Below are 5,302 nucleotides of genomic sequence, written 5' to 3'. Positions count from 1 at the left end.
TTGTATACGTAGACCACATCTTCTTTATCCAGTCATCTTTCAATGGACACTGAGGCTCCTTCCACAGTGTGGCTATTGTGGACATTGCTGCTAGAAACATTGGGGTGCAGGTGTCTCGATCTTTCACTGCATCTGTATCTTTGGGGTAAATCCCCAGCAGTGCAATTGCTGGGTGGTAGGGTAGCTCTATTTTAACTCTTTGAGGAACCTCCACACAGTTTTCCAGAGTGGCTGCCCCAGTTCACATTCCCACCAACAGTGCTAGAGGGTTCCCCTTTTTCCACATCCTCTCCAACATTTGTTGTTTCCTGTCTTGTTAATTTTCCCCATTCTCACTGGTGTGAGGTGGTATCTCATTGTGGTTTTGATTTGTATTTCCCTGATGGCAAGGGATGTAGAGCGTTTTCTCATGTGCTTGTTGGCCATGTGTAGGTCTTCTTTGGAGAAATTTATGTCTTTTGCCCATTTCATGATTGGATTGTCTGTTTCTTTGCTGTTGAGTTTAAAAAGTTCTTTATAGATCTTGGATACTAGCCCTTTATCTGATAGGTCACTTGCAAATATCTTCTCCCATTCTGTAGTTTGTCTTTTAGTTTTGTTGACTGTTTCTTTTGCTGTGCAGAAGCTTTTTATCTTGATGAAGTCCCAGTAGTTCATTTTCTGCTTTTGTTTCCCTTGCCTTCATTGATGTATCTTTTTTTTTTTTTAAGATTTATTTATTTATGATAGACATAGAGAGAGAGAGAGGCAGAGACACAGGAGGAGGGAGAAGCAGGCCCATGCCGGGAGCCTGATGTGGGACTCGATCCCGGGACTCCAGGATCGCACCCTGGGCCAAAGGCAGACGCTAAACCGCTGAGCCACCCAGGGATCCCCTTCATAGATGTATCTTGCAAGAAGTTGCTGTGGCCAAGTTCAAAAAAGGTGTTGCCTGTGATCTCCTCTAGGATTTTGATAGATTCTTGTCTCACATTTAGATCTTTCATCCATTTTGAGTTTATCTTTGTGTATAGTGTAAGAGAATGGTCTAGTTTCATTCTGCATGTGGCTGTCCAATTTTCCCAGCACCATTTATTGAAGGGACTGTCCTTTTTCCAGTGGATAGTCTTTCCTGCTTTGTCGAATATTAGTTGACCATAGAATTGAGGGCCAATTTCTGGGTTCTCTATTCTGTTCCACTGATCTATGTGTCTGGTTTTGTGCCAGTACCACACTGTCTTGATGACCACAGCTTTGTAGTACAACTTGAAATCTGACATTGTGATGCTCCTGGTTCTGGTTTTCTTTTCTTTTCTTTTTTTCCATATCATTATTTTTAATGTCCAATGTTTATAATATGAGGGCCGGGGCTTTCTCCTCAACTCAAGTTTATAAATTTTCAATTGGCTTGTGAGGCCAATAGGGATACTTCTTCTTGTCTAATTTGGTTTCTGGGAAGACTTCATTCAGGTCCTCAATGGTCATCTGATCAAATGGAATTATGTTCTTCATCTTCTCCAGCTCTTTTTCATATTCTTCAATCCTGGCCTTTGAGAGGGACAAAAACTCAGCACAGCTTTTCACATCTTCTTTTTCCTCAGCATCCACCTGGACAGTGTATTTATCTTCTGGCACAGGAATCTTCAGGGCATGAAACTTCTTCTCAAAGTCATCTACCAAGCCAGCCTTTGCCACATTGGCCTTGTAGTAAGCCCAGTCGATAGCAGGTGGTTTCTCAGAAGAGTAGCCAACCTGGAGGTAAGCATCTCATTCCAGGATTTCAGAGAGTTGGCAATGGCCTTCTGGTTTTGGGGTATGATCCCCCCAAAAGCTACCCAGTTAATGGTTTTTAGAGCAAGTTTTCGCCCAGCCATCTTGAGATCCTTCACTGACCCCGGCGGCCCACAGTCAACACCTGGCTCTGGTTTTCTTTTTCAATATTCCCCTGGCTATTCAGGGTCTTTTCTGATTCCACACAAATCTTAAGATTGCAAAATGGTGATATTCTAATTCTGTTATTCCTTCTTCATTAATTAATTGGATTATTCCTTTTAAAATATTTTATTTATTTTTTCATTAGAGATACACAGACAGAGGCAGAGACATAGGCCGAGGAAGAAGCAGGATCCCTGCAGGAAGCCCAATGCAGGACTCAATCTCAGGACCCCAGGATTATGACCTGAGCCAAAGGCAGATGGTCAACCACTGAGGCACCCTGGTACCCCCTAACTGGACTATTCCTTTTTTTTTTTTAAGATTTTATTTATTTATTCATGAGAGACACACACAGAGAGAGAGAGAGAGTCAGAGGCATAGGGAGAAACAGGCTCCGTGTAGGGAGCCTGACGTGGGGCTCGATCCTGGGTCTCCAGGATCATGCCCTGGGCTGAAGGCGGCGCTAAACTGCTGAGCCACCCGGGCTGCCCCTAACTGGACTATTCCTAAAAGAGAAACTTCTCTTTATCAACCGTCTGCCTTCCCTGAGGTAGAATCCTTCAAGGACAGGCAGGATGAGAGATGGATTCTTCTTATATTTAATGACAGTGACAGTGGGACTCTATGTGATCATTTAGGAAATGGCTGATTTTGTGGGTCCTGAAAGATATTAGGCAGTGTTTTCCATTCAAAAGCAGAAAGGAAGAAAAGGAAGAAATGAATAAATGCACCAACTCCCTAATCACATCATTTGTTTCTTCACACACATTTGTTGGACCCTTTTCTACGCACTGGCTGTTCTGGGTGTGGGGATGCTGGGAGGAGCAATGCATGATTTCTAAATGCCCATGGGGAGCTCCAGGTGACAAGTACACAGCCTGAACACAGCTCCCCCAAACCAAGACACAGGTGCCATAGGAGGGAAGATGAAGAAAGGAAGGATTTCTGCCTGGGTAATCTGGGAAGGCCTAATGAGTAAAGGTCAGGCCCCCCAGGGGAGGCCCCAGTAGGGCTGAGCTGCTCATCAATACCACTGCAGGTGCTGGGGGCCAGAGGACAGCATGTTGTTGCTCTAATCAAGAGGTACTTTCAACTGTGTGCCTGTCAGATGCCCAGGGAAATACCGAGTGCTCTGGTGGACATAAGAAATTTGAACCACAATAATCAGCAAGCACTGGGTGTAATTCGACAATTTTTTTTTTTTTTCCAACAAATGTTCGAATGTTTATCGTGTACTCCAGAAGCAGGCTCTGCAGGTGAGTTGGGCATGCTCCCTACCTCCAACAGTCCATGTGACCATCTTGGCAGGTTCACGTTCTAGGTGCTCTGTGTTCCCGTATACCCCTCCTCTCACCCCAAACTAGAGGTGCATTCTTAGTCATGTGGGCCTTCTGTCTGCCCTGCCAGGGCATGGTAATGGTGACTTACCCATCTGCATCTTCTCAGCTGCTTACTGATCATTCTTCAAGTTGGCTCATCACTTCTTGGAGGTTTTCCCTGGCCCAATCCATTGGCAGGCTAGGTTGGGTATTAGAGTTCCCATGGCACTTTGTCTGTGTTTCCTTGTATCTCAGCAATTATTACTCTCCTTTGTAATTTTTCTTTCTTTTCTCTTTTCTTTTTTTAAAGTAGACCCCATGCCCAGTGTGGAACCCAACACGGGGCTTGAACTCATAACCCTGAGATCAAGACCTGAGCTGAGATCAGGAGTTGCAGGCTTAACCGAATGAGCCACCCAGGTGCCCTATATATTTTTTGAATTGATTTTTTTCCCCGTCTTCTACTAGACTGTGAACTCTCTGAGGGCAGTGGTTGTGTTAATATCTTTGTATACGAGTGCCTGATGTATCTGTGTGTCTGGCCAAAAATGTCAAATGAATGCCTGTAACTCCGTCAGTGCTTCTTTCTTACAGGTGAAGACTAGTCTGAGAAAAGACTATACACTCAAATGTTGTAAGTCATTGACACTTTAGTATGAATTGCTCCGTGATTTAATTACAGTTCTGTGAGAGGCAGACCCTGGGAGTGGGAAGGAAGCTAGGACAAGTGAGGCTCCAAATCTAGGCTCCAAATGTGCGTGTTCAATGAAGAGGGGAATTGAGGTAGGCGAGGGTCCTGGGAGGCTCTAGGGCAAAGGCAACGGGCAGTCCCCACAGGCCCTGCAGCGTGGGAAGTCCGGGTGTGCCAGGCCTGCCGGCGCACTAGGGTGCAGGACGCGGACCAGGCGCCCCGCGTCCCATCGGGCCGGAAACGGGGCTCGCCCGAGCGCGGGGGGCTTCCTCGCTTTGTGCCGCGCCACTTCCCCACCGAGGCCCGCCGGAAGCGGCGGCCGGCGGTCGGGCCCGCGGGCGCGCGCTCTCCCCGCCGCGCTCAGGAAGCCCGCGGGAGCCGGGGCCCCGCTCGCCGCGCCCCACCGCGCCCCACCGCGCCCCACCGCGCAGGCCTGGCGCCCGGGCCGCGGGGCGCACGGGGGCGCACGGGGGCGCACGGGGGCGCACGGGGCCGGGGGGCCTGCAACGCGGTCGCCTGCCGCCGTCCTGCCTCCGGGGTGCCCTCGGCGAGCCCCGCGGGCTTTCCCACCGTCCGCGCCCCCTACCCCCCCCCCCCGCCGCCAGCCCTCACCGCCTCCCCCTGCTAAGCGGGCTTGGGATGCTCGTCCCCGGAGGGACTGGAGCAAACGTCCAGAGATGGGGGGCGGGGGGCTCCGACTGCAGCTTCGCTGCGGCCGGGTCCGGAGACGTTTCTTTTTTTATATTTTATTTTATTTATTTTTTATATTTTATTTTATTTGTTTATTTTATTTTTTATATATTTTATTTTTTATATTTTATTTTGTTTTTATATTTTATTTTATTTATTTATTTTATTTTTTATATTTTATTTTATTTATTTATTTTATTTTTATATTTTATTTTATTTATTTTATTTTTTATATTTTATTTGTTATATTTTGTTTTATTTTTATTTTATTTTATTTTATTTTATTTTTTATATTTAATTTTATTTTTTATATTTTGTTTTATTATTTTATTATTTTATTTTATTTTTTATATTTTATTTTATTTTTATATTTTATTTTATTTATTTATTTTATTTTTTATATTTTATTTGTTATATTTTGTTTTATTTTTATTTTATTTTATTTTATTTTTTATATTTAATTTTATTTTTTATATTTTGTTTTATTTTATTATTTTATTATTTTATTTTATTTTATTTTATTTTATTTTATTTTATTTTATTTTATTTTATTATTTTATTTTTATTATTATTTTTTTTTCCGGAGACGTTTCCACAGGGGCTTTTAAGGCCCAAAGAGGGTGCCGCGGAGGCGTTCTTTGGGGAGGGGCAGCACTGGCCCCCAGGTGAAGTCCACGCGGAGGGAACC

The 5,302-nt window shown here is 44.7% G+C and overlaps 1 pseudogene; it reads right to left on the bottom strand.

Annotated features, from left to right (window-relative positions):
* Nucleotides 1-1,309: 1,309 nt before the first annotated feature.
* On the bottom strand, nucleotides 1,310-1,868 carry LOC144294317 (ATP synthase peripheral stalk subunit d, mitochondrial pseudogene; annotated as a pseudogene).
* Between the last annotated feature and the right edge of the window lie 3,434 nt (nucleotides 1,869-5,302).

The sequence above is a fragment of the Canis aureus genome, chromosome 22 (assembly GCF_053574225.1).
Source record: "Canis aureus isolate CA01 chromosome 22, VMU_Caureus_v.1.0, whole genome shotgun sequence".
Taxonomy (NCBI): Eukaryota; Metazoa; Chordata; class Mammalia; order Carnivora; family Canidae; genus Canis; species Canis aureus.
Note: the sequence above shows the minus strand (reverse complement) of the source record. Positions and strands in the feature narration are given on the sequence as shown.